Here is an 11,325-nt window from a genome sequence, read left to right on the forward strand (position 1 = left end):
TTTGCTGTGACCTCGGCCTCTCCTGACTGATCATTAAAGCTTCAGAGTCAGCTGGACGGCGCTCCGTCAGTTTGTGTCACAGAAAGGAAAAAAAACCTCCTTCAGTGAGTCCAATGGAGAGCTGGAGGTTAAAGAACGAGCCAATCAGAAGAAGCTTTCCAATCAGAGCGTTGAAAAACCCGACATACAAAAACATACGAAACTACAAAGATAAATGTCGGCTCGTCACCTCGCCGGCGCTCTCGGAGGATCAGAGCCAGAAAGATGGTGGACAGCAGGTAAGGAGCTCCCGCCATCAAGTTTTTGTGAAAACATCTTTTATTATTTTGAGGCAACAAAGAAGGAACTTGTGCCGACTGTCGAGGAGAGTAAATATGTAAAATATCTCTCTGAAACAAAAAGAGTTCAGTGTGTGAAGTTTTATTTGTAATCATATTTCTAATAAAACTCAGTAAAGAAAAATGTGATCTTTTTTACGTTTTTCTGAGACTAAGTCAAGACCAAGACCAAGACCAAGACCAAGGTGGGTGAGACTGAGTCAAGACCAAGCAGGTCTTACACTCCCATGAAACTTAGATTAGATAATGATTTATTATTCCTTTGAGGCGTTCTCCTTCTAACCAGTATCGAGGTCGATCAGTGGAGATCTGGACCGGTCTTCATTTAAAATCCACGAGGGAAGATCGTCCAGACGTTGTGAAATGTCCTCATCTGTAAAGATTTCATGGGCTCAATCTCATTTCCCTTATTTGCACCGAGTGTCCTCCGAGTTGTCTCCTCCACTTGCGTCTTGGTCCCGCCCACCAGAGATGCACGGAGGAAACGAAGCCGAGGAGAGAGGACTGAGGAAATCAGCTTTAAGACACATGAGACGTCGTTTCCTCGACAGCGTCACATGACGCGACATCAGCTGATCACGTTCAGCTGTCAATCAGCCGATCAGCTGTTTATGTCCACACAAACACACACTGTATTATTTCTAATCAAACACACACACACACACTGTATTATTTCTAATCAAACACAGTTACAGTTTAGTGTCTTTACCTGATAAAAAAAACACCTGAAGAACAACCTGCAGTCTGTTTCAAACCAAAAGGACAGTTTCTACTGACTCAAAGATTTCATTTTGAATTGTCTATAATTATTGATTATTATTAATCAGTTTGGACTGAACCTAGCCTGTATTTAGACAACCAACTCTGTATTTTATAAACACAGATATTTATGTGTCAGGATACTGAAAATGATTGATTAGAATCTAAATGATGAAACGTTCAGAATATAAAACGGACTCCTCTTCATCAGACTCTTTTTAATGGCAGCTCATCACAGAGCGACTCTTTACAAACTCACTGATGTTCATCATCTGTTTAAATGTCCCACGCTCCGTTTAGCCTCTTTTTAATCTCGCTCTTTTCTCCCCTATTAAACTCTGCTTCACTGAAGTCTGATCCTGTGCAGCGTCCAATCAGTGAGTGATATACGAGAAGGGGGCGTGTCTGTCAGTGAAAAGACTTCCGTGAAGTCAGCTCTCGTGTCTCCTCGGTCATCGCTCCTCGGATCAGCCTCCTCTCTCCTCCGTTCGCTATTAGAGCTTTGCGACGATCCTCAACATGGCGGCTTTGGAACTACTTCCTGTTCAGCCGAGGACCGAGGAGACTGCAAATAAGAAACTTGGGATGTACCCAAAGTCACTGTTTGTGTTTGAGTTTGAAGTCCACATAGAGCGCACAGTTAGACGTCCTAAGACAACAGAAACATACAATCTGTTCAGTCACAGTGCTGTGATAGCCCATCAAATGTCTTAACTTTCATCCTCTTACGAGAAATGAAAAGAAAAAGCAGCTTCCACAGACATTTGATCAGATACCTGTTTGTACCTTTGGAGGCCATGATAAACAACTTCACCATCCACACATGATCTGAAAAAGACCAGAGAAATGACATAATTACACATTCTTTAAAGAGCATATTGCAGGTTAAAGACAAAACTTAACTAATCATAGGAAAATACGTTAACAATACTGTTTTTAAAGAAATTCTGAAATTAATGACCCACAGGGTCTCCTGGAGACGTTTTAGTACGTTTTCGCACGTCTTTGCTTTTTACTTCCGCATTCGGCTGTGACGTAACATGAGGGAGTCCCGCTGAATCCCCGTCTGTTTAACATAGAAAATCATGGATCCGAGTGTCACTCCCGTCAATAAAGAGGAAGAAGACATGTATTCCTTTACATATAATGGTCCACTGGCTTATTATTCTGAACCTGTTAGATGTGATAGAGAGCAGAAACAGGCAGGATTAGAGGAATAACGGCCTCAGGAGAGAAGTGAAGCTGTGGTGTGAGGAGAGACCCGGAGCAGGCGTCCTGCTGAGTGACAGGTGTCAGCTCGCCATATATGGGCGAGTGCTGTGTTCACATCAGCATATGTAAAGTTTGTAATCACATTCAATCAATTAAAAAACTATTTGTAGAAGGTGCAAGTGACGATCATTCACCTTTACATTGTATGGGAGCTGCTCGTAAAAACGGCAAATCTGTACAACGTATTACGGTGCCGCGCTGAGAGAGAGAGAGAGAGAGAGAGAGAGAGACAGACAGACAGACATAGAACCCGATTACACAGCCTGTGCAAATGCAGCACCATGTCTTAATTGTTTATTCCTCATGCAGCCCAGTGCTCACGTTGTTATAGAAAATACAGTGTATGGTGCAGGATCACGGCGCACGTAATCCACACAAACACACACACACACACACACACACTCCACAGTTTAATGCGTGCACATATATTAGGCTACTACAAAAAGTTTAAAGTTTTAATTGGATAGAGGACCGACAGACGTAAAGCTTGTGTTTCTGTTTGTTTCCAAACCGCGCGTTCCGTCTTTTCCCACTGCGCACACACAAACACACACAAACACACACTCCACAGTTTAATGCGTGCACATATATTAGGCTACTACAAAAAGTTTAAAGTTTTAATGGGATAAAGGACCGACAGAAGTAAAGGTTGTGTTTCGTTTCGTTTCCAAACTGCGCGTTCCGTCTTTCCCCACTACACACACACACACACACACACACACACACACACACACACACACACACACACACACACACACACACACACACACACACACACACACACACACACACACACACACACACACACACACACACACACACACACACACACACACACACACACACACACACACACACACACACACACACACACACACACACACACACACACACACACACACACGCTCTCTTGTAACAGAGTTGGATTTATAATAAATCGTATGACTACATATATTAAAACAGACTGTCCGGTGTCTATTACGCTCACACTAGAGAATATAACAGAGGATTCCAGCAGATCAAATCATTAAACGCTTTCTGTCTGCGTATATAATATTTGATGTTAAACAGCCAGAGATTTAAATCATTAATAAGGAAACGTTTTTGTGTCTGATGCTGAAATATTCAACGTGTCTGTTCGATCGTTTCTGAGGTTGTGAGAATAATTCACCAAAACACACTATGAATAATCAGCCACTTACACTGTGCACCTGAATGTGCGCCGCTCAAGTTACAAACTATAGCAGGGAGGCATCCTGTCTGTTCTCACTCACTACCACGTATCATTACTCCTCTTTAATCATGTTTTAGCCTGTTTTTTGTGCTTTAATTCTTTTGTGCTGCCTTCTAAATGTTTGTTTGTAAAGTGTTTGATGCTCTCGGTGCAAGACAAGTTCCCCCAGGGGCAATAAAGGCTTCATTCATTCATACACGGACGCATAAAGCCGATCAAAGCAGAGTCAGAGAACGGGACTCCCTCATGTTACGTCATATGACGCGTTGTTGAAAAAAAAGCACGTTCTAAACGGCTATGCTAAAACAGCCACTTTCTCCTCTAAATTAGAGCACTTATGTGTTGTAGAACATATTAAAAAAATAACCTACTTATTTTACAGCCATTAACAGACTATATAAAATATTAATTAAAAATTTTTTTTAACCTGCAATATGCTCTTTAAAAGTGGTCCAGAAATCACATTGCAATCTCAAGGAAATGGATGTAGTATTTAGTTTATGTTAGTCACTAAAGTGACACCTTGCAGGACAAAATATAAAACATTTAAGGTTGTTATAATTAAATATCTTCCAATAATGTCAACAAACCACAGCCCAGAAATACTGGAGGAGTTATATTACATTCACCCATCAGTGACTTCACTTTCTTCACCTGTAACATGCTGTCAAAACTTCTACTAAAAAAACACTAATTCAGTGATAACCTTAAAGACAAGTGACTGGAAAGTATAGCTAATTGAGATATATTTTAGCTAATAGGCTACAGAACAATTATTAGCTGTCAGCTAGAGCTAGTTAGCACTAGCGAGCACGAGAACGGTGGCGTATAATACATTTTGTGGCCGTTAGGGCTGCTGCACAAATGTTAATAACAATCAAAAACCACCGATAAGCAACTGTAAATTCAAACTTACCTCAAAATTAAGTATTTGGTCGAAGTGAACTCATATATTACTGGACATCTTCAGTTGAAAAGCCTCCAGTACCACTGCAGTCCAACCGGAAGAAAATCGGCGTAAAACAGTCAACCAACCAATCATTGTTCGAGTCAAGTGATTGACACATGAACTGACCAATCAGAACTAAGCCTTCCTGCTTTGTAACGGCTCGGCAGTTAGCCAACAGAGGATGATGGCCAAGCTACACAGTTTGGACTTACTATGTATACTATATATTATCATCTGACACTAAACTACATTGCCAAAGTGTTGTTTGCAAAAATAATAATTATTGGAACTCAAAATTGGTTTGGTAGCCTCAGTGAGCCTACAGCTCCATACACAGGTTAAACTAATCATGAGAAAGGGTATTTAAGGAGGCAAATTGTAAATGTTTCTCCTTTTTGGTGTGATTTAAAACGGGCTGTCCATGTTTAGAAACCATCAAACCTGACTGAATTGGAGATCTTAGTTCATGTATCTTCTTCTCTGTCCTGTGATTTTTTTATGAAGGTTTTAAAAAAATGAACAAACTAATAATGGCCGAACTTTCATTCTCTTCTGAGAAATGAAAAGAAAAAGCAGCTTCCACAGACATTTGATCGGAGATACCTGTTTGTACCTTTGGAGGCCATGATAAACAACTTCACCATCCACACATGATCTGAAAAAGACCAGAGAAATGACATAATTACACATTCTTTAAAAGTGGTCCAGAAATCACATTGCAATCTCAAGGAAATGGATGTAATATTTAGTTTATGTTAGTCACTAAAGGGACACCTTGCAGGACAAAATATAAAACATTTAAGGTTGTTATAATTAAACATCTTCCAATAATGTCAACAAACCACAGCCCAGAAATACTGGAGGAGTTATATTACATTCACCCATCAGTGACTTCACTTTCTTAACCTGTAACATGCTGTCAGAACTACTGAAAAAAAAAAACACTACTTCAGTGATAACCTTAAAGACAAGTGACTGGAAAGTATAGCTAAAACTACATTTAGTTAGTGTTACTTTTGACTGAATTATAAGGTTTTTAATAATGTCTCCTTTAAACACTTGCTGTAACTGAGCTTGGCGAGTTGTAATTGAGATATATTTTTTCTAATAGGCTACAGAACACTTATTAGCTGTCAGCTAGCACTAGTTAGCACTAGCTAGCGCGCCTGCTAGCACTAGTTAGCGCTAGCTAGCGCACCTGCTAGCACTAGTTAGCGCAAGCTAGCAGTGGCTTTTAATACATTTTGTGGCCGTTAGGGCTGCTGCACAAATGTTAAGAACCATCAAAAACCATCTATAAACAACTGTAAATTCAAACTTACCTCAAATTAAGTATTTGGTCGAAGTGAACTCATATATTACTGGACATATTCAGTTGAAAAGCTGGCCTTCAGTACCACTGCAGTCCAACCGGAAAAAAATCGGCGCGAAACAGTCAGTAACCAATCATTGTTAGAATCAAGTGATTGACACATGAACTGACCAATCAGAACTAAGCCTTCCTGCTTTGTAACGGCTCGGCAGTTAGCCAACAGAGGATGATGGCCAAGCTACACAGTTTGGACTTACTATGTATACTATATATTATCATCTGACACTAAACTATATTGCCAAAGTGTTGATTGCAAAATATATATATATATATATATATATATATATATATATATATATATATATATACACACACCATCTTTACTTAATCTTTTGCACTTTAACACTGAACTACTATCTTATTTACTCTTGCACATATTAGTCTTTGTTCATTAGTGTCACGTTTGTGGGTAGGAAACAGGGAGGAGGACCCAAGTGCAGAATAAAAATGTATTAAACAAAAGAGAAAACAAAAACTTACTTAATAAATCCAAAACGTTCCAAAAACAACTCGAGCAAAAACAAAGAAAATCCCAAAAAAACCACGAGGAGAAACACAGGGAGCAGGGAGAAGAAACAACAGGCCAGGACAACAGACATAAAACAATGATCCGTCAAGAGGGTCAGCAAACACAGAGACTATATAGACAGGAGTAATCAGACACAGGTGAGACTAATCAGACAGGTGAGGACAATCAAGACAGGAGGGAAACACAGAGAGGCAGGAAACCAGACAACACTGAAAACTACAAGGAACTAAAGGATGTAAGAAAACAGAATCATAGGGAGAAGACATTACCGAATAAAACTGGAAACATTAAAGACTGAAACTAAGAAATATATGGAACTCAAAACTCTGAAATATAACACACAAACCCAAACCATGACAATTAGTTTACTTTTGTGTTTGTTGTTGATATTTAATGTTCACCTTTGTAGGAGACAGTTTACTGAAGTTAAGCTATGTGTGATACGCGCATACCAGGGGCCTGTAATATCAGAGATGAGATCATCTCCACGTGATTGCAGCCTGCTACACACACACACACACACACACACACACACACACGCTCTCTTAGTACATTAAATATCAAATATCAACAAACACAGAAATGAACAAAGACTAATATGGACAATAAATGAGGTAATAGTGTGGTGGTGAGTAGTAAGTAAGTAAAATTTATTTATACAGCACTTTTCGCAGGCAGGGGCCACAAAGTGCTTCACAAACAGGGTTAAAACATCACAAGCAATATACAGACAGTACAAAAATCATAGCAGCCCTAAAAGAGACTAATTAAAAGCCTGGACAAATAAAAACGTCTTCAGTTGACTCTTGAAAGTGTCAACTGAATCAGTTGAGCACAAGGATGATGGAAGTTCATTCCAGAGGCTCGGAGCAACGACCTGGAACGACCGGTCACCTCTAGTGTGATAATGAGCTCGAGGGACCTTCATCAGGTTCTGATCCATAGACCTCAGTGCTCGCATAGGGGCGTAAGGCTGGATCAGCTCACTAAGGTAAGAGGGAGCCTGACCATGTAGGGCTCTGAAGGCCAGAACAAAGATTTTAAACCTGAACCTAAAGGACACTGGCAGCCAGTGAAGGTCTTTCAGAACAGGGGATATGTGGGTCCTCCTATTTGTGCGGGTCAGAATTCTTGCTGCATAATTTTTCTTTTCATTTCTAGTAAGAGAATGAAAGTTAAGACATTTGATGGGCTATCACAGCACTGTGACTGAACAGATTGTATGTTTCTGTTTTCTTAAGACGTCTAACTGTGCGCTCTATGTGGACTTCAAACACAAACAGTGACTTTGACTGCTCTCAGATTTCACGTCACTCGAGTCACTTAACAGTCCGTCCCTCCAGGATGTTGCAATCGCAACAATTCACACAAATTGATAGATAGATAGATAGATAGATAGATACTTTATTGATCCTGAGGGAAATTCAAGGCATCTAGTAGCAGTATACAGACAGGCAGGACACAAGACATTAGTTACAATACACACCCGCTGTCCCCCCTCCCCTCTGTATACAATAATCCCCAAACAAGATTTAGCAGCCCCTATGTGACTAAGAGTAAATATAATTACAGGTTAAACCTGTGCAGTTAGCATTAGCATTAGACTTAAAACTTATATAGTATAATGTACATAACCTGTGAAGGAGAGAAAAACATGTGTTGGTTAAAAGAGACCTGTAAACAGTTAAAGAGCCTTAGAAACAAAGTGCTGATGTAACCCATCTAAAAATAGATTCATAAATATATATTTTTTTATCTGTTTGTGTCGGTTAAAAAAGGGTCATTTGAATAAATTAGTGTAATCTGCTGAGTAATAAATATATTGGGGATTTCATATATTTACAGACAAGTACATAAGCAGATAAAACGAATATTTGATAAGTGACAAAATAATGAGTTCCTGTATCACTGTATAATCAGACACTAATGGTCAGGCTGAGTCATTAATTTTTTTATTATGCAGTTGAAGCATTATTTTCGACACTTTGCAGCAGTTGACAAACGCTTAGTGGTAATGTTCCCTAGGTGGCAGCGTGATCGTGCTGTTTACGTTCTCTTCCATGCTGACTGCAGAAGGAGTTAGACGCCAAGTTAGCTCTCTGTTAGTTAAGGTAAACGGGATCAAGACCTGGGGATTTTTCAGCGTTTTGTGTCTGAAACATTTATCTGTTGTAATAGGTAAGCTCATATATATTGTGCTTCTGTCATTTTATTTTGTTTTAAAATGAGAATGTTATGGTATAGCCGTAGTGAATGCTCATATTAGCCGCACTGACTGTCTCAGGCATAGTGTGGGTATTTCAGTACATGTAATATATGTTAACTGCTGTTGCATATAAATTTGTTATAATGTTTAAAAGGTTATGTGAACAATGTTTAATGATTTCGCCGTATTTAAGCGGCACTTTAGTAAAGGTGTAGTGGGTTGAGTCCAGTCTGTTGTAGTTAAGATGGCGGCTACGCGCGACCGTGCTGTTTACGTTCTCTTCCATGCTGACTGCAGAAGGAGTTAGACGTCAAGTTAGCTCTCTGTTAGTTAAGGAAAACGGGATCCAGACCTGGGGATTTTCCAGCGTTTTGTGTCTGAAACATTTATCTGTTGTAATAGCCCGGACTGCGTGCGAGGTGTCTCGGTGTGAAGGAGAGGCTGTGTTCGTCTGCTCTGGAGCCGATTACTACCGCCAGGAGTGACCGTGGCTGTGGCTGTGTGGACTACCGACTGGGATTCTCAATTCTCCAGCAGGACTTGGATTTCATGCCTTCTACATCAGTAAGATCTTTCTGTCATTTGTGACTGCAAGGACCATTTCTAGGAGTGACAACTAAACTGAACTAAGGGGTTAAAGCTGCAGCAAAACATTTATTCTGGCCAGATTTTATTTCTTTTCTTTTAAAGGGGGAAACTGAAAGTGTTTGTTTGCTTGGAAAAATTTCAAATAATAATCTGTTAAAACAAAGAATTCTATTTGTGTCTGTGTATCATTCTCTGTGTGAAGTCACTCTTTTCTATGGCCTAGTTATTCTCTGTTAATATATAGTCTTTACCCTTGAACCAGGACATCATTAGTTAATTGTGATGATCCCAGACCTTGAGTTTATTTTTTACAGTTTTGTAAAGACCTGGTTACACTGACCTTCTAGAAACTAGTTACATGTGCATGTACAGAGGTGTTTGAGGTAGTGCCAGAGGTGTGAGTACAGTCATTAAACAGTCAATGCAGGGATGCAAATCGGGCCATTGGCATGCTCAGCAACATAAAGGAGCAGTGATTAGCATTAAATTCAACCAATCCCTGCAAATTCTGGGTGACCTTGCGATTTTGTCCAATCACTGAAACATTTCTGCAAACTTAAAAAATCTAAATAGTTAGCCCCTCAAGTTTCATCAATCAGAGTAGTCCCCTGAGACAGCAGCGAGCTATACGTCACCAAAGTTTAGTGACCACTGACCAAACTCACTTCCTTGAGTGTGTGGGAGTGTATGCATGAAGTGTTTGTGTGCTGGAAAGAAAAGTGCTGCAGGTCCGTCCTGTCTCCATGACAACAGTTTGTTGACAAAGTTTGCTTTTTACAGGCAGAGGAATATGCTTCACAAAGTAAATCGCTCTGCTCGGGTTAAAGTATCACTCAGTCACATCAAAGTGTGTGCAAGAAAATAATTGACATGAAAAACTAGTTTTGCAACTTTTCCCTCTTGCTGAAATTTAATTGAAAAAAAAACCGCAACCTGCATTGCAGTTTTTTTTGGAAAACTTTTTTTGAACTGCTTCAACTTAATAAAACCTTTATTGCACGATGTTTAACTTCACTTAGTTTGTTCATTTTTTAAAACCCTCATAAAAAATCACATGAACTCGGATGAAAATAAGACTGCTGTCCTTCAGTACTCTTCATTTGAATGAATGTCTACACACGTCATGTAGTAGATGAGGATGTGATATATGATCAGCTGCCTGTGATTAGCTTTAAAGCAGCTGTGTTTTCAAGTATTAATCTCCTTCCTTCCAGTGATTTAGGCAGAAATGGGAAAACAGGGGGTGCAAAAAAAATACAAGGGGTGCAAATTTTGGCGTGGCACGGCGGAGCGGAGGTTATGTGCTCCCTAACACACTGAAAACTGAATAAGTCTCTAACTGGTGCATTCTGTTCAATAAGATGCATTGTTACACATTTTAGTTTTCACATTTTTTTTTTCACAGTTTTCACATTTAGCTTCATAATGTTGATTTACTGTACAGCCCCTGCCCTGACACACCCCTTCATCATTTGACTGCAACTCACTTGGTTCATGTTGTCTAAGCCCTTTGTTGGCCCACTGCTTCTCTCTGCACTTTCTTTAAAAAACAAACACACAAATAAATAAACGTATAATATTACATGTGTCATCCAGTAATAATAGATCTCCAGACCTTGATAAGTCAATCATCTGTCAGCATGTGAATGTGGTGCTGACCCGAAAAGGTGGAGCTAAACACTGCAATCCTCTGATTGGTTGAAAGAATCGTCACTTCCTGTGACTGATTGTTTACGTGTGTATTTCTCCTCGCCGCTCACAGCCTTCTCTGAAGCAAAGCTGGATTGAGTTTTGTAATAAAGAGTCACATGACAGTGACAGAGGAGATGAACTGCTGGATGTTTTCCAGCGTTGGTTTTGTTTGTGTAGCGTTTTTCTCCTTTGTTGAATTAATTAGTTAGCGGTTAGCTGTTAGCTGCTATGAAATGACGCTATTTACATAGCGGCTATCGTCATGACGGCTGACACGCAGTCTACCAAATAGGGCACAGGTGGCTGTAGAAACTAGAAATGTAAACGGGATCGGGTTTAAGCTTTTCAGTACCGGTGTTCGGCAAACATATTCTTTGCCAGAATTA

At 39.7% G+C, this 11,325-nt stretch overlaps 1 long non-coding RNA gene across 3 annotated transcripts in view; it reads right to left on the minus strand.

Annotated features, from left to right (window-relative positions):
* Positions 1–300: 300 nt before the first annotated feature.
* The window catches only part of LOC306841188, a 66,163-nt gene continuing 55,138 nt past the window's right edge, over positions 301–11,325 (minus strand). The window contains exons 7-10 of one of the 3 annotated variants that reach the window (XR_013781443.1): positions 5,875–5,951; positions 4,520–5,207; positions 1,884–1,925; positions 301–1,746 (exon numbers count right to left, since the gene is read on the minus strand). This is a non-coding gene — a long non-coding RNA (uncharacterized lncRNA). Of the gene's footprint in view, positions 1,747–1,826; positions 1,926–4,519; positions 5,208–5,874; positions 5,952–11,325 lie in introns of all 3 variants that reach the window. The other 2 variants (XR_013781444.1, XR_013781445.1) reach the window with 2 other exon arrangements.

Source organism: Symphodus melops (genome assembly GCF_947650265.1).
Source record: "Symphodus melops genome assembly, chromosome: 20".
In the NCBI taxonomy this organism is placed as follows: Eukaryota; Metazoa; Chordata; class Actinopteri; order Labriformes; family Labridae; genus Symphodus; species Symphodus melops.